Source organism: Globicephala melas, chromosome 3, assembly GCF_963455315.2.
Source record: "Globicephala melas chromosome 3, mGloMel1.2, whole genome shotgun sequence".
NCBI classification, from domain to species: Eukaryota; Metazoa; Chordata; class Mammalia; order Artiodactyla; family Delphinidae; genus Globicephala; species Globicephala melas.
Window position 1 is genome coordinate 134137412 of NC_083316.1, and position 19705 is coordinate 134157116.

A 19705-nucleotide genomic window follows, 5' to 3' on the forward strand; every position below is an offset into this window, starting at 1 on the left:
ACATACACCAATTTTGGCTAACCCAACAGACGGACAATATAAATCAACACTAGAAAGAAATATCACTTGACACCAGTCCGAATGGGATCCTCACAAAGTGTAAAACCAGAAATAGAGCAAATAGAGTGGAGAAAAGGGAACACTGTTATGATGATGGTGGGAATGTAAATTGCCAACAGCCACTCTGAAGAAGTGTATGATGTATCCCAAAACATCTAAAAAACAGAGTTACAGAGCATGCAGCACTTCCAATCCTGGGTATATATCTTGGGAAAAACATAAATCGACAGGACACAGGCACCCCAATATATATGCAGCCCTGTTTACAAGACCCTAGACTGGGAAGCAACATAAATGTCCTTGGAAGGAAAAAATGGATAAAGAAGATATGGTACTTATGTACAATGGAATATTACTCAGTCATGAAATGAATGAAATAAGGCCAGTTGCAGCAACTTGGATAAACCTAGATGTGATCATACTGAGAAACATAATTCAGATAGAGGAAGAGACTTATCATAAGATATCACTTATAGGTTGTATCTAAAATTTGATACAAATGAACTAACTTACAAAACAGAAACAGAGTCACAGATTTAGAAAGCACAATTGTGGCTATAAAACCAGAAAGATGGTGTTGGGGAGGTATAAACAGGAACGTTGAAGTTAGCATGCATACCATTCCATAGGCAAAATACATAATCCATAAGGACACACTGTATAGCACATACACTCGACTGAACACACTGTAACCACTGTGTGTTTACACAATATAAAGAGAGGTAAAACTCTGAAAAAGAATTTATTGATATCTCCCTCTAAGTGAATCAAGGGGATGTACAGCAGAAAGAAACACAGCATTGAAAATCAGCTATACCCCATTATAAAAATAAAATATAACAACAAAAAAAGAGTGAGAGTGAGAGAGAGAGAAATTCTTACAAAATTCGTTCAGTGGCTGTGATGCAAACTGGATTGACCACATCCAGACCGACAGCTGGATGGGACCTAAGGCTGGTCACTCGGGGGCTGAGAGACTTGTTGAGGATGGGAGAAAATACAGCCCCTTTAGAGGAATACTGCCTGGTCCCCACTCCATGCATCCCAAATCTCCAGGTGCAGGGGACCCCTCCTACAGCTAAAACATGCATGGGAAACCCAGAGGATGGTACACCGTCTGATTGGGAAGAGTTTGGAAAAGTCAACCAAACAGGCAAGCAATGCAAATCAACACTACGAAGAGGCATCACTTCTCAGCAGTCAGAAAGGCCATCCTCACAAAGTGTACAAACCAGAAATGCAGGACAGGGCATGGAGAAAAGGGATGCCTGTTACGCGGAAGGTGGGAATGTAAACTGCCAACAGCCACTCTGGAGAAGTGTATTGTGTTTCCTAAAAGATCTAAAAAACAGAGCTACAGAGCCTACAGCACTTCCATTCATGGGCGTATACCTTGGGAACACCCAAAATCGACAGAACACAGGCACTCCAACGTTTAGTGCTGCTCTGTTAACAAGAGCCTAGACTTGGATAAAACCTAAATGTCCTTAAAAAGAAAAAATGGATAAACAAGATGTGGTACTTATATATGATGGCATATTACTCAGCCATGAAATCAATGAAAGAAGGTCAGTGGCAGCAACTCGGCTGGACTTAGGTACGATCATTCCAAATGACATGAATCAGACAGAAAAAGAGACATAAGATATCACTTATAGATGGAATCCAAACATAGCTACACATTAACAAATTAAAAAAGAGAAACTGTCACACATTTTCAAAACACAATTATGGATGCTAAAGGGGAAAGATCGGGTGGAGAGAGGCATGAACCAGGAGGTTGAAATTAGTATATGTAACGTTCCATAGGCCAAATAGGTAATCGACAAGACCTACTGTATACCTCAAAGAACTGGACACAGCACACTGTAGTCACCGGAAAAGAATATATAATACTTTTAGAATCTGAAAAAGAATTTATTCATGTTTCTCTTTCAATGAATCAAGGGGTTGTACAGCAGAAGGAAACACAGCATTAAAAATCAGCGAAACCACATTAGAAAAATAAATTACCAAAAACAAAACAAAACAAAAGACAGTGAGAGAGAGAGAAATTCTTACAAAACTGGTTCAGGGATTGTGATGAAACCTGGATTGACCACATCGAGAAACACAGCTGGATGGGACCTAAGGCTAGACACACGTGGGCCTGAGAGAGTTGGTGAGGATGGGCCAGCAAATGGAGCCCCTTTAGAGAAATACTGCCTGGTCCCCATTCCATGCGTCCCAAATGTCCAGATGCAGGGGACCCATCCTACAGCTAAAACATGCATGGGACACCCAGAGGATGGTACACCTTCTGATCAGGAAAAGTATGCAAAAGGCACCTCATCTTCTCATCTCCTGGTGGTCAGCTTCCCCCCTCCAGCCGCTTTCCTAACAATCACCCAACTTGAGGATGTCAGCACCTTCAACATCCTGTTACACACAGTTTGGAATGTGTACGGAGGATGAAGCGTAAGAGTGTGAACCAATAAGAAAAAAGCCCTATGTGTTTGGACAGGCACTTGCCACTCTAATTTCCAATCAGGAAGAGGAATTCACCAAAGGCTCATCTTGACCCCGGAAAGAGAATAGGACTTGAAGCAAACCTGCTCTTTTGTGGCCAGTCACCAACAAAACAAGTTGAAAAATGGAGCTAGGGGCACTGCAATTCACAAATCTGCAGACTTGTAAATGATACCTATCGTGGAAAAATGTCTTGAGTAAGTCTTCTAAAAGGACTTGTAAGCAAGGCAGAGTTACAGGAAATGGATTTCAAGAGGTCGATTGGACTCGACATTAAAGCATTTGAAAAGCAGCGGAACTTCGCCAATGATTCAGTTGGCCAAAAAGGGCGTATTTGGCCAACCAAACAGGCAGGCAATGCAAATCATTTCTACAAAGAGGTATCACTTTGCAGCCTTCTGAAGGGCCATCCTCACAAAGTGTAAAAAGGAGAAATGCAGGACAGGGCATGGAGAAATGGAAGCCCTGTTACGCTGATGGTGCAAATGTAAATTTCCAACGGCCACTCTCGAGAAGTGTACTGTGTTTCCTAAGAAATCTACAAAACCGAGCTACAGAGCCTACGGCATTTTCACTCAAGGGCATATATCTTGGGAAAACAAAAAATCGACAGGACACAGGCAGCCAAGGTTTAGTGCTGCTCTGTTTACCAGAGCCTCGACTTGGACAGAACCTAAATTTCCATGGAAAGAAAAAACGGATAAAGAAAATGTGGTACTTATGTACAATGCCATGTTACCCACCATGAAATCAATGAAATATAAGACCAGTTGCAGCAACTCGGGTGGACTTATATACGATCAACCTAAGTGACATAAGTCAGACAGAAAAAGACACTTATGATAAGATATCACTTATAGCTGAAATCTAAAAATGGTTACACATGAACTAAATTACAAAACAAAAAACTGTCACACATGTAGAAAACAAATTTATAGCTGCTAAAGGGGAAAGGTGGGGTGGGGAGAGGCGTAAACCAGGAGGTTGAAATTAGCATAGATACCATTCCATAGACAAAATAGGTAATCGACAAGACTAATTGTATAGCTCAGAGAAGTGCACTCAGCACACTGTACTCACTTGAAGAGAATATACAAGACTTTAAGAATCTGAAAAATAATTTATCAATGTCTCTCGTTAAGTGAATCAAGTGGTTGTATAGCAGCAGGAAACGCATTATAAAAATAAATTAACAACAACAAAAAAAGGACAGTGAGAGAGAGAGAAATTTTGCCATAATTCGTTCAGGGGCTGGAATGCAACCTGCATTTACCACATCCAGACACAGAGCTTGATGGGACCTAAGACTGTACATTCATGGGGCTGAGAGGATTGGTGAGAATGGGTCAGCAAACCCAGCTGCTTTACAGTAATGCTACCTGGTCCCTATTCCATGCGTCCCAAATCTTCAGGTGCAGGGGAACCTTCCTCCAGCTAAAATATGCATGGGACACCCAGACGATGGTACACTGTCTGATCGGGAAGAGTTTGGAAAAGGCATCTCATCTCCTCGTGGTCGGGTTGCCCCTTCCAGCCTCTTTCCTAACAATCTCCCCACTTGGGGAAGTCAGCACCTTCAACATCCTGTTTCGCACAATTTGGAATCTGTCCGGAAGATGAAGTGTAAGGGGGCGAACCAATGAGAGACAAGCCCTAGGTGTTTGGACAGGCACATCCCACTCTAATTTCCAATCAGAAAGAGGAACTGACCAAAGGCTCAGACTGTCCCCAGAACCAGATTAGGAGTTGAAGGAATCCTGCTATTTTGTGTCCAGTTGCCAAAAAAACAAGTTGAAAAATGGAGCCCAGGGGCACTGCAATTCACAACCCTGCAGACTTGTACATGATACGTATCATTGAAAAATGTCATGAGGTTAGTCATTGAAAAGGACTTGTAACCAAGGCAGACTTGTAGGAAAGGGATTTCAAGAGGTAGATTGGACTCACCATTAAAGCACATGAAAAGTGGCAGAACTTCGCCAATGACGCAGTTGGCGAAAAAGGGCGTATGCGTTTTTCCTCAATATATCCTGGAAAAACGCATACACCATTGTTGGCCAATCAAACAGGCAGGCAATGCAAATCAACACTACAAAAAAGTATGACTTTGCAGCAGTGGGAAGGGCCATTTCCACAAAGTGTAAAAACAAGAAATTCATGAGAGGGCGTGGAGAAAAGGAAGTCCTGTTACGCGGAAGGTGGAAATGCAAATTGCCAACGGCCACTCTGGAGAAGTGTATTGTGTTTCCTAAAACATCTAAGAAACAGAGCTACAGAGTATACAGCATTTCCACTCATGGTCGTATACCTTGGGAACACCAAAAATCGACAATATACAGGCACCCCAATGTTTAGGGCTGCCATGTTTACAAGAGCCTTGAATTGGATACAACCTAAATGTGCTTGGAAAGAAAAAATGGATAAACAATGTGGTATTATGTAAAATGGCATATTACTCAGCCATGAAATCAATGAAATAAGGCCAGTTGCAGCAACTCAGGTGGACTTATCTACGATCGTCCTAAGTGACATACATCAGACAGAAAAAGAGACATATCATAAGATATCACTTATAGCTGGAATCTAAAAATAGCTACATATGAACTAAATTAGAAAACAAAAACTGCCACACATTTAGAAAACAGACTTACGGCTGCTAAAGGGGAAAGGTGGGGTGGGGAGAGGCATAAACCGGGAGGTTGGAATTAGCATAGATACCATTCCATAGACCAAACTGTTAATCGACAAGACCTACTGTATAGCTTAAAGAACTGCACTCAGCACACTGTAGTCACCAGAAAAGAATATAGAAGACTTTTAAGAATCTGCAAAAGAATTTATTCATGTCTCTCTTTAAGTGAATCAAGTGGTTGTACAGCAGCAGGAAACGCAGCAAAAAAAAATTAAGCAAAACTGCATTAGAAAAATAAATTACCAAAATAAAGACAGTGAAAGAGAGAGAAATTCGTTTAAGGGCTGTGATGCAACCTGGATTGACCACATCCACACACACAGCTGGATGTGACCTAAGGCTGGACACTCGTGGCACTGAGAGCCTTGGTAAAGGATGGGCCAGCAAATGGAGCCCCTTTAGAGGAATACTGCCTGGTCCCCATTCCAAGCATCCCAAATCTCCTGGTGCAGGGGAGTCTTCCTAAGCTAAAACATGCCTGGGACATGCAGAGAATTGTACACCACACGATCAGGAAGAGTTTGGAAAAGGCACCTCATATACTCATCTCCTGGTGGTCAGCTTCCCCGCTCCAGACACGTTGCTAACCATCTCCCCACTCGGGGAAGTCAGCACCTTCAACATCCTGTTTCACACAGTTTGGAATTTGTCCAGAGGATGAAGCAGAAGGGGGCGAACCAATGAGAGACAAGCCACAGGTACTTGGACAGCCACATGCCACTCTAATTTCCAATCAGGAAGAGGAAGTGATCAAAGGCTTAGCTTACCCCCGGAACCAGAACAGGACTTGTAGCAATCCTGCACTTTTGTGGCCAGTTGCCACAAAAACAAGTTGAAAAATGGAGCTCAGGGGCACTGCGATTCAGAGACCTGCAGACTTGTACATGATACATATCGGCGAAAAATGCCTTGAGGTAGGTCATCGAAAAGGACTTGGAAGCAAAGCAGACTTGCAGGAAAGGGATTTCAAGAGGTAGACTGGACTCGCCATTAAAGCACATGAAATGCGGCTGAACTTCGCCAATGATGCAGTTGGCCAAGAAGGGCGTACACGTTTTTCCTGAATATATTCAGGAAAAACGCATATGCCCTTTTTGCCCAACCAAACAGGCAGGCAGTGCAAATCAACAATACAAGAGGTGTCACTTCGCAGTAGTTAGAAGGGCCATCCTCACAAAGTGTAAAAAACAGAAATGCAGGACAGGGCTTGGAGAAAGGGAGTTCTGTTACGCTGAAGGTGTGAATTTAAGTTGCCAATGGCCACTGTGGAGAAGGGTACTGTGTTTCCTAAGAAATCTAAAAAACCGAGCTATAGAGCCTACGGCACTTCCACTCATGGGCATATACCTTGAGAAAACCAAAAATCGACAGGACACAGGCACCCAACGTGTAGTGCTGCTCTGTTTATAAAAGCCTCCACTTGGATACAACCTAAATGTCCTTGGAAAGAAAAAATGGATAAAGCAGATGTGGTACTTATGTACAATGGCATATTACTCAGCCTTGAAATCAGTGAAATTAGGCCACTTGCAGCAAATCGGATGGACTTATATACAATCGTCCTAAGTGACATAAGTCAGACAGAAAAAGACACATAACGTATCACTTATAGCTGGAATCTAAAAATGGCTACACTTGAACTAAATTACAAAACAGAAACTGTCACACATTTAGAAAACATACTTATGGCTGCTAAAGGGGAAAAGCGGGGTGGGGAGAGGCATAAACCTGGAGGTTGAAATTTCATAGATAACGTTCCATAGAACAAATATGTAATCAGCAAGACCAACTGTATAGTTCAAATAACTTCACTCTGCACACTGTAGTCACCAGAAAAGAATATATAAGACTTTTAAGAATCTGAAAAGAACTTACTGATGTCTCTAAGTGAATCCAGTGTTTGCACAGCAGGAAACGCAGCAATAAAATTCAGCAAAACCGCATTACAAAAATAAATTATGAAAAGAAAAAAAAAGACAGTGAGAGAGAGAGAAAGAAATTATTACAAAATTGGTTCAGGGGCTGTGATGCAACCGGATTGACCACACCCAGGCCCACAGCTGGATGGGACCTAAGGCTGGACACTCGTGGGCCTGAGAGACTTGGTGAGGAGGCCCCAGCAAATGTAGGCTCTGTAGAGGAATACTGCCTGGTCCCCACTCCATGGGTCCCAAATCTTCAGATGCAGGAGCCCCTTTCTACATCTAAAACATGTACGGGACATCCAGAGGATTGTACACTGTCTGATCAGGAAGAGATTGGAAAAGTCACCTCATCTCCTCATCTCCTGGTGGTCAGCTTCGCCACTCCAGCCTCTTTCCTAACAATCTCCCCACTTGGGGAAGTCAGCACCTTCAACATCCTGTTTATCATAGTTTGGAATTTGTCCGGAGAATGAAGCTGAATGGGGGGGGGGAACCAATGAGAGACAAGCCCTAGGTGTTTGGACAGGCACATGCCACTCTAATTTCCAATCAGAAAAAGGAACTGACCAAATGCTGAGCTTGCCCCCAGAAGCAGAATAGGACTTGAAGCAATCCTGCTCTTTTATGGCCACTTGCCAAAAAAACAAGTTGGAAAATGGAGCTCAGGGGCACTGCAATTCACTAACCTAGAGGGCTGTAAATGATACCCACTATCGAAAAATGTCTTGAGTTAAGTCATCGAAAAGGACTTGAAAGGAAGTCAGAATTGCAGGAAAAGGCTTTCAAGAGCCAGATGGGACTCGCCATTAAAGTACACATAAAGCGGCTGAACTTCGCCAATGATGAATTTGGCCAAAAAGGGCGTATACATTTTTCCTGTATATATTCAGGAAAAACGCTTACGCCCCTTTTGGCCAACCAAACAAGTGGGCAATGCAAATCAATACTACAAAGAGGTGTCACTTCACATGACTCAGAAGAGCTATCCTCAAAAAGTGTAAAAACCAGAAATGCAGGACAGGATGTGGAGAAAAGGGAGCCTTATTATGCTAATGGGGGGAACGTAAATTTCCAATGGCCACTCTGGAGAAGTGTACTGTTTCCTAAAACATCTAAAGAACAGAGCTACATAGCATAGGGACTTCCACTCATGGGACTGTAACTTGGGAAAAGCAAATATCGACAGGACACAGGCACCCCAACGTTTACTGCTGCTCTGTTCACAAGAACCTCGATGTACAACTCAAATGTCCTTGGAAGGAAAAAAGGGATAAAGAAGATGTGGTACTTTTGTACAATGGAATAGTACTCAGCTATGAAATCAATATAATAAGGCCAGCTGCAGCAAGTTGGAGGGACTTAGGTCTCATCATTCTAAGTGACGTAAGTCAGACAGAAAAGAGACTTATCATAAGATATCACTTATCGGTGGAATCTAAAAATGATTACACATGAATTAAATTACAAAAGAGAAAGAGAGTCACACATTTAGAAAACACACTTATGGCTGCAAAGGGGGAAAGGTGGAGTGAGGTGAGCCATAAACCTAGAGGTTGAAAGTAGCACAGAAATCGTTTGCTAGACCAAACATGTAATCGACAGGACCTACTCTATAGCTCAAAGGACTGGACTTAGCACACTCTATTCACCAGAAAAGAATATATCTGACTAGTAAGAATCTTAAGAATAATTTATTGATGTCTCTCTGTAAGTGAATCAATTGGATGTATAGTAGCAAGAAACACAGCATTGAAAATCAGCTACACCCCATTATAAAAATAAATTACAAAAAACAAACAAAGGCAGTGAGCGAGAGAGAAATTCTTACAAAATTCGTTCAGGGGCTGTGATGGAACCGGGATTGACTACATCTGGCACCACAGCTGGATGGGACCTAAGGCTGGACACTCACTGGGATGAGAGGATTGGTGAGGATAGGTCAGCAAAGGCAGCCCCTTTAGAGTAATACTGCCTGGTACCCATTCCATGGGTCCCAAATCTCCAGGTGCAAGGGAATCTTCCAACAGCTAAAACATGCATGGGACACACAGAGTGTGGTACAGTCTGATCGGGAAGAGTTTGGAAAAGGCACCTCATCTCCTCATCTCCTGGTGCTCGGGTTCTCCTCATCAGCCTCTTTCCTAACAATCTCCCTACTTGGAGAATCAGCACCTTAAACATCCTGTTTCGACAGTTTGGAATTTGTCCGGACGATGAAGGGGAAGGGCCGGATCCAATGAGAGACAAGCCCTAGGTGCTTGGACAGGCACACGTCACTAATTTCCAATCAGGAAGACAAATTGCCCAAAGGCTCAGCTTGCCCCCAGAACCAGAATAGGGCTTGAAGCAATCCTGCTGTTTTGTGGCCACGTTCCAAAAAAAGCAAGTTGAAAAATGGAGCTCAGGGGCACTGCAATTCAAAAACCTGCAGGGTTGTAAAAGATACCTATCGTCGAAAAATGTCTTGAGGTAAGTCATCGAAAAGGACTTGAAACGAAGGCAGAATTGCAGGAAAAGGATTTCAAGAGCCAGATGGGACTCGCCATTAAAGCATATGTAAAGCAGCTGAACTTCGCCAATGATGAATTTGGCCAAAAAGGGCGTACGCATTTTTCCTGAATATATTCAGGAAAAAACGCATACGCCCCTTTTGGCCAACGAAACAAGCAGGCAATGCAAATCAACACTACGAAGAGGTATCACTTCACATCCCTCAGAAGGGCCATCCTCAAAATGTGTAAAAACCACAAATGCAAGACAGAGCATGGAGAAAAGGCAGCCTTCTTACGCTGATGGGGGGAATGTAAATTGCCAACGGCCACTCTGCAGAAGTGTATGGTGTTTCCTAAAACATCTAAAAAACAGAGTTAAGAGCCTACGGCACTTCCACTCATGGGCATATATCTTGGGAAAACCAAAAATCGACAGGACACAGCCACCCCAACATTTAGTGCTGCTCTGTTTACAAGAGCCTCAACTTAGGTACAATTTACATGTCCTTGGAAGGAAAAAATGGATAAAGAAGATGTGGTACTTATGTACAATGGAATAGTACTCAGCCGTGAAATCAATGAAATAAGGCCCGTTGCAGCAACTCGGGGGGACTAAGGTACCACCATTCTAAATGACAGAAGTCAGACAGAAAAAGAGACTTATCATAAGATATCACTTATAGCTGGAATCTAAAAATGGATACACATGAACTAAATTAGAAAACAGAAACTGTCACACATTTAGAAAACACACGGCTGCTAAAGGGGAAAGGTGGGATGGGGTGAGGTATAAACCAGGAGGTTGAAATTAACAAAGATACCGTTCCATAGACAAAATACGTAATCAAGAGGACCTACTGTATAGCTCAAAGAACTGGACTCAGCATACTGTTGTCACCGGAAAAGAATATATAAGAATGGTAAGAATCTGAACAAGAATTTATTGATGTCTCTCTTTAAGTGAATCAAGTGGATAGATGTAGAGCAGCAAGAAACACAGCATTGAAAATCAGCTATACCCCATTATAAAAGTAAATAACAAGAACAAAAAAAAAAGACAGTGAGAGAGAGAAATTCTTACAAAATTTGTTCAGGGGCTGTGATGCAACCTGGACTGACCACATCAAGACACACAGCTGGATGGGACCTAAGGCTCTACACTCGTCGGTCTGAGAGGCTTGGTGAGGATGGGACAGCAAATGCATCCCTTTTAGAGTAATACTGCCTTGTCCCTATTCCATTGGTCCCATATCTCCAGGTGCAGGGGACCCTTCCTACAGCTAAAACATGCATGGGACATCCAGAGGATGGTACACCGTCTGATTGGGAAGAATTTGGAAAAGTCACCTCATCTCCACGTCTCCTGGTATTCAGATTCCCCCGTCCAGCTCCTTTCCTTAGAGTCTCCCCACTTTGGGAAGGCAGCACACTCAACAGCTGGTTTTGCACAGCTTGGAATTTTCCGGGTGAGGAAGAGGAATGAAGGGATGGAATGAGACACAAGCCCTAGATGTTTGGACAGGCATATGCCACTCTAGTTTCCTAATCTGGAAGAAGAATTTCCCTATCCTTCAGGTGCCCCAGTAACCGGAATGGTTCTGTAGAAATCCTGCCCCTTTGTGGCTGATTCCCTAAACAAGTTGAAAACTAGTGCTCAGGGGCACTGCAATTCACAGACATGCAGGGTTGTAACTGACACCTATAATGCAGTCATTTCTTGAGCCAAATATTCATAAAGGCCTTGTAAGCAAGGCAGAATTGCAGGAAAGGGATTTCAAGAGGTAGTTTGCACTCGCCATTAAAGCACATGCAAAGCTGCTGAACATCGCCAATGATGCAGTTGGCCAAAAAAGCCGTATGCGTTATTCCTAAATATATTCAGGAAAAACCCTCACTCCCTTTTTGGCCAACAAAACAGGCGGGCAATGCAAATCAATACTACAAAGAGGTATCACTTCGCACCAGTCAGAATGGCCAATCTCACAAAGTGTAAAACCTGAAATGCAGGACAGGGCGTGGAGAAAAGGAAACCCTGACAAGCTGATGGTGGGAATGTAAATTGCTAACAGCCAGTCGGGAGAAGTGAATGGTGATTCCTTAAAAATCTAAAAAACAGAGCTTCAGAGCATATGGTGCTTCCACTCCTCGGCCTGTATCTTGGAAAAAACATAAATTGACAGGACCCAGGCACTCCAACCTTTATGCAGCCCTGTTTACAAGAGTCTCTACTTGGAAGCTACCTAAAAGTCCTTGGAAGGAAGAATGGATAAAGAAATTATGGTACATATGCACAATGGAATATTACTCAGCCATGAAATGAATGAAATAAGGCCATCTGCAGCCACTCGGAAGGACCTAGACACATTCATACTAAGTGTCATAAATCAGACAATGATAAATATATGATATTACTTACCAGTGGAATCTAAAAATTGATACAAAGGTGCTATCTTAAAACACAGAAAGAGAGTCCCAGACTTAGAACACAAACTTATGGTTGCCAAACTGGAAAGGTGTTTTGGAGGCATAAATCATGAGGCTGGAATTAATATATACATATTTACAGACAGAAAACTTGTAATCAACATGGACCTGCTGTAGAGCACTTGGAACTCTTCTCAACACACTGTAGTAACCTCAATGGGAAAATAATTCTAAAAAGAATATATAGTCATCTATGTATAAATGAATCATGTTGGTGTATATCAAAAATGAACACAACATGGTAAATCAACTATACTCCATTATAAATTTAAAATTGAATTACAGAAAAGAAAAATGATCACTAAATTCGTTTACTCGTGGTGAACTTGCTAGTGTCACATCCCTGGACACAGACCCAATTTGGTCCCAAGGCTGGACTGTTGTGGGCCTGAGGGCCTCGGCAGGATATGCCAGCTACTTCGCCCCCCTTGAACCTGTAGTACCTGGCTCCCTCCTCATGGGATCACAATCTCCAGATCTAAGTGTGCCCTCATACTACTAAACCAACCCTCTGACACCCAAAGGATGGTGGACTCTCTGGGTTGGATGACATTTGGAAAATCACCTGGTCTCAACATATCCTGGTGTTTGGGTTCCAACCTCCAAAGTCCTTCGTTAGGGTCATCCCACTCTGCAAGACAGCACCCTCAACAGGTGATTTTGCAGGGGTTTATACTTGTTCGGGGGATGAAGGGTAAGGGGGAAGAAGGAATGGGACAGAAGCCCTTGGTCAGGCACATTCCACTCTAATTTAAAACCCAGGAACAGGACTTTCCCTACATCTAAGGTTGTGTCAGTAACCAGAGAGGGACAGTAGAGATCCTGCCGCCTTCTGTTTCCCATAACAACTCTAAAACTGGACCTTATAGGCACTTCATATTCACAATGCCTGGGGAGCTGTAAATGACAACAGCCCTCAAAAAATGTCTTGGGGTAGGTAATCGAAATAGACTTCAAAACAAGGCAAACTTTCAATAACCCTGTTTCAAGAGGTAAATTTTACTCACACTTTATAAAAAAAAGCACATATGACGATGCTCACCATTGCTTTATGTTAGACAAATGCAAATCAGATGTACAAAGAAGTATCACCTGGAACCATTCAGAATGGCCATCATCAATGTCTACAAACAAGAAATGCTTCAGAGGGTGTGGAAAAAAGGGAAACCTACTACTTTTTTTTTTTTTTTTTTTTGTCTCTGTTGGGTCTTCGCTGCTGTGCACGGCTTTTCTCTAGTTGCAGCAAGCAGGGGCTACTCATCACTGTGGTGTGCGGCCTTCTCATTGCGGTGAATTCTCTTGTTGTGGAGCACAGGCTCTAGGCACACAGGCTTCAGTAGTTGTGGCACATGAGCTCCGTAGTTGTGGCTCATGGGCTCTAGAGCGCAGACTCAGTAGTTGCGGCCCACGGGCTTAGTTGCTCTGCGGCATGTGGGATGTTCCCGGGCCAGGTCTCGAATGTGTGTCCCCTGCATTGGCAGGCGGATTCTTAACCACTGTGCCACCAATACTACACTATTGGTGGCAATGCCAATTGGTAACAGCTACTATGGAGCACAGAACGGAGGTTACCAGTAAAGGGAGGCGGGTGGGATAAATTGGGATTGACATATACCCACTACTATATATGAAAGAGATAACAAATAAGGGCCTACTGTATAGCACAGGGAACTCTACTCAATACTCTGTAATGACCTGTATGGGAAAGGAATCTAAAAAGGATTGGATATATGTATAACTGATTCACTCTGCTGTGTAGCAGAAAGTAACACAACATTGTAAATCAACTATACTCCAAAAAAATTGAAATTGAAATGAAATGAAATAAAATAAAATAAAATGGAGCTACCAGATAATCCAACAAGTTCACTCCTGTCCGCATATCTGGAGGAAAGCATAAATCGAAAAGACACATCTTCCCCAATGTTCACTGCAGCACTATTTACAATAGCGAAGACATGGAAGCAACCAAAATGCCCATCAACATATGAATAGGTAAAGAATATGTGGTACATATATATAGTGGAATATGACTCAGCCATAAAATAGAGGAAAATAATACCAATTGCAGTAACATGAATGGATCTAGAGATGACTGTACTAAGTGAAGTCAGACAGAGTAGGACAAATATTGTACGATATCACTTCTAGGTGGAACCTAAAAATTGGTACAAATGAACTAACTTACAAAACACAGGCAGACTCACAGACTTGGAAAAGAAACTTATGGTTACCAAAGGGGAAAGGTGGGGGGTAAGGATAAATCAGGAACTTGGGGTAAACATACGAATACTACTATATAACACAGATAAGCAACAAGGATCTACTATATAGCACAGGGAACTCTACTCAATATTCTGGGAATACCTTTATCAGAAAAGAATCTGAAAAGAATGAATATATGCATATGTGTAACTGAATCACTTGCTGTACATATGAAACAAACACAACATTGTAAATCAACTATACTCCAATAAAATTTAAATTAAAAAATAAAGAAAATCACCTAAATTTCAAAAGAAAAAAAATTCCCATATATTTTTATGGCTTGATAGCTTACTTTTTTAGTGCTCAATATTATCCCATTCCCAGAATATATTAATACTATATCATTTCATTCACCTATTGGAGGACACCTTAGTTTCATTCACATTTTGGCAATATTGAATTAGGTGCTATAAATAACCATATGCAGGTTTTTGTCTGGACAGTATGTTTTAAACTACTTTCAGTAAATATACATGAGAACACTTGCTGGACTGTACAGTAAGGGAATGTTCAATATTATAGCAAGTGTCAATCAGACTACCAAAATAGCTGTATTATATTTCATTTTCACCAATAACAAATGAGATTTCCTATTGTTCCACATCCCCTACAGAATTTGTTCTTGTCATTGTTCACATTTTAGCCATTCTAAGTGTTATAGAGTGGTATGTAATTGTATTTTTAATTTGCTTTTTCACGGCAGCATGTAATCTGGATTACTCTTCTGTATGCTTACATGCAAAGTGTCTATTTTCTTTGGTGAGGTGTCCATAAAGTATATTGGTCCACATTTTACTTAGGCTGCTTTCATTTTTTTCTACCCAATCTGTATTTATTTTATTTATTTTCATGCCTTATTGCATTAGCAAGGACTTGGAGTAAAATATGGAAAAGGAGTGATGAAAGGGGACATCTTTGCTTCTACCTGAACTTAGTGGAAAAGCTTCATGTTTTTTACCATTAATCATGCTGTAAGATAAAAGTTTCCTGTAGATTTTTGTTATCAACTTGAGAAAGCTCCAGTCTATTTCTTTAACTGAGAGTTTTTAAGAAGAATGGGTGTTAGATTTTTTTCAAAGGTCTTCTGAATCTATTGATATGCTAATGATTGTCTTTAGGGTGTTGATATGATGGATATAATTATTTGATTTTAGAATGTTGAACCAGCCTTGCATATCTGGGATTATTCCCTCTCATTCACGATATAAAACTCCCTCAAAACATTGTTGGATTCGATTTGTTAATATTTTGTTGAGGATTTTTGTATTGATGTTCCTGAGAGATATTGGTCAGTTTTCTTTACTATTCATATGCTCCTCTAAGTTTGGGTGCTGTGGTTTTAGTGTCAGACATTCATTTGGGGAGATTCTCAATCATTTTTAAAAAATATTTTCTGTTCTTTGTTATCTTTATTCTTCTCCTGCTTATACCCATTACGTATAGGTCATAGCATTTTTCATTGCTCCACAATTATTGATTACTCTGTTCTGTGGATTTCTTTCCTGCCCTTTTTCTCTTTTCTTTTGAGATTTAAAGGTTTCTCTTGATATGTCTTCAAGCTCACAGATATTTCTCCTCAGCCAGCTCTTTGACTGCTAAAACAAAATAGGAGAGACTTGGTAATTTATAAACAACAGAATTTTTTTTTCTCATAATTGCTGAGGCTGAAAAATGCAAGAACAAGTTACCAGGGGCTTCCCTCGTGCACAGTGGTTAAGAATCTGCCTACCAATGCAGGGGACATGGGTTCGATACCTGGTCCAGGAAGATCCCACATGCCGTGGAACAACAAAGCCCGTGCACCGCAAATACTGAGCCTGTGCTCTAGAGCCCAAAAGCCACAAATACTGAGCCCCTGTGCCACAAATACTGAAACCCGAACACCTACAGCCTGTGCTCCGCAACAAGAGAAGCCACCCAATGAGAAGCCCACACACCGCAACAAAGACCCAACGCAGCCAAAAAATTAATTAATTATTTTTTTTTAAAAAAGAACAAGTTGCCAGCTGACTTAGTGTCTGGTGAGGGACCAATTTCTGGTTCATAATGTGGGTCTTCTGGCTCTGCAATAAAATCATGTAATGGGCATAATATCTTCTGTGTGCTATATTTATTAGGTCACTAATCCCATGTTTGAGGTCTCTGGCCTCATGACCTAATCACCTCCCAAAAGCCCCACCTCCTAATACCATCAACATGGGAGCTGGGTTTCAAAATTTGAAAATTAAAGGGACAAAATGTTTAACAGGGACCACAGAGTTAATGGATTTTTCCTTTCGTGTTAAAGGTTTTTCACATTTATGTTTATTATATAATCCCCAAACCCTTGTTTTGTGTCTTTTTTTTTTTTTTTTTTTTTTGCGGAATGCAGGCCTCTCACTGTTGTGGCCTCTCCCATTGAGGAGCAAAGGCTCCAGACACACAGGCTCAGCGGCCATGGCTCACGGGCCTAGCCGCTCTGCGGCATGTGGGGTCTTCCCGGACCGGGGCACGAACCCGTGTCCCCTGCATCGGCAGACGGACTCTCAACCACTGAGTCACCAGGGAAGCCCCCCTTGTTTTTTTCTTTGAAGATTCTTTTCCCATATAGGCCAGTACAGAGCACTGAGTACAGTTCCCTGCACTATACAGCAGGTCCTTATCAATACTTATCTATTTTATATATAGTAGTGTGTATATGTCAGTCCCAATCCCCCAATTTATCCCTCCCCCACTTATTCCCTGGTAACCATAAATTTGTTTTCTATATCCATGACTCTATTTCTGTTTTGTAAATAAGTTCATTTGTACCTTTCTTTATTAGATTCCGCATATAAGCAACATCATATGATATCTGTCTTTCTGTGTCTGACTTGCTTCACTCAGTATAACAATTTCTAGGTCCATCCATGTTGCTGCAAAACCCTTAATTGTTAAGGATAACTCAATTTTTTCCAGTATCATCAGCAATTCTTTCTGGCAGACACATGATAACACTTTTAAACAGGGATATTGAAACCAAGGCTACTGACCTGCAAACAAACAAAACATCATTCGTATAGTGAAAACTTTGAACATCAAATGATGAAAGCACTTGGTCTAAATCCTTTTGCACCCACTTCTGACAGAGGGCAGAGGAGTTTGACTCACTAACCATCCTAACGTGCACTTCTTCCTAATGGGGTATTCCCTATAAAACTTATAAGAAGCGGGAATGCATCATGGAACACAGCAATCTCTACTACAGATTCTGAAGCAGAAAAAAAAAAAGAATAAAAAGAAAAACATGATGAATCCATCCAAAGGGTTCTGTCTACATTGTTACAGTAGTTTTCCTCCCACTGTGAACCCTTTTCAAACCCTATCACTTGAACCTGTTTTTATTTTTTTCAACGACAATAATGTTAATCTGGAGTCACATGCTCCAGTAATATTACACTATCCCTTGTGCAAGTATGTAGGGATTCAAGGAGCTATGGGAGGCTATCATGAGAGGTTGCCTAGAGTAATTAGGACATTGCATTTCATGTTGGCTCTTCTCCCTAAGATGTCTGCTGTCCTCTTCTTTTTGTAGCTACTAGCATTGAGAAAGTGACCAAGATAAGGCCCTTCTCTTTTACTGCCCATGAATGCAGCTGTGATTAACCCCACAGACCTTGGTGCTTCCAGAATCCCCTGAACCTACTGACCCTCCATGCATGGCATCACATAGAAAACGATGGTGACATGTATACTTGTATAAAGCATGCTATAAAATGTTTGATTCTTCCCTTCCTCATAATTCCAAAGAATACATTTCTTTGGATTTCTGTGTAATGCTGCTGGAATTGGTACATAAGTTGAGGGAGGTATCATGGCACAACAAAAGAGAGGGTAACTGCACAGAAAATACAAGCAGGTACATTTTTGTGTAGTTTCAAGCAGCTTATTTGCTATATCAACCATGGTGACATGTTGACCCTTCCTCTTTCTACTAGTAGTACAACAAACAAATAAATATAGAGGCTATTTAAGCTGCTTATTTTATCCCCACCTCTCACAATTGATCTGCATTCACATATAGGGCAATGAAGGGCCCTTAAATACCATCTTACCCAATACTTGAGAACTAAAGAATGCCCAAATTTTTCCAGGGATTATTTTCATATTCCCCCATCAGGCCTATGAAGGAATCTTACCTGTTGTGTTTAATGAAGTCATATCTCTGAGACGGCATCCCATCATCACCAAAACTGGAAAGAAATTTGAAGGGTCTTAGATTTTACCATATTTGAAATTCCAATATTTTAGCCTGACAAGTTTTTGGATTTTAGAAAAAAATATTTTAAATGAGACAAAAAAATCATTTTTATGACACAAAAAGACAGCAATAGTTTTATGTTTTTATCTCTTCCACTTGCACACAAAAGTCTCATGGGGTTATGTAAAGCAGTCCTGTTGGGTGCTGTGCATGGTGCAAGTATGGATTAAAGCTTAGGAATCTCAAGCTTCAGTCACCTGAAACATTTTTTTTTTCTTTTTTTGCGGTACATGGGCCTCTCACCGCTGTGGCCTCTCCTGCCGTGGAGCACAGGCTCCGGACGTGCAGGCCCAGCGGCCATGGCTCATGGGTCCATGCGCTCCGCGGCATGCGGGATCCTCCCGGACCAGGGCACGAACCCGCGCCCCCTGCATCGGCAGGCAGACTCTCAACCACTGCGGCACCAGGGAAGCCCTGAAACTTTTAAATCAGGATGCAAGCAATCCTGCCCAGCATTTGAACAGAGCAAGACACTGTCTTTATTTTATTTGTTAGGTAATTAATCTGTCTTTTGCCCCAAGGAGAGAAACAACTGGCATCTTCCATCAATGTGTTGTACAAAAATCTTTGAACACAGAGTGCAAGCAGAGGCTGATACAAGATGTGAAAAAAAAAAAGAGAGAGACCCTTGTGGCATTTTCTCCTAACTTATTGAAATCTCCCATTTAAAATGTGGGAATGATTAATCTTCTGAGGAAAAGGGCCCAAGGAAGGTTTTTGCATCTGTGGAATAATGGGATTGCTAAAGATTTCAGGAGGCAAGATGAATTAGTGAGAATGACCATGAGAAATCAGAGAAAAGTCAGATCCATGGATGAAGTGATGTTTACCTCTGTGAATCAATGAGAGGTAGGAGCAAATGAAAAGAAAGCTGAATACAACTTTTTCTGAATAAATGTAACATTTTAGCTGTCATAGAAAAAATTAATTTTCACTATGACACAACATATTTAGAAAGTTAACTTAAAGCATAATAATTAGATTTATTGAAGAAACA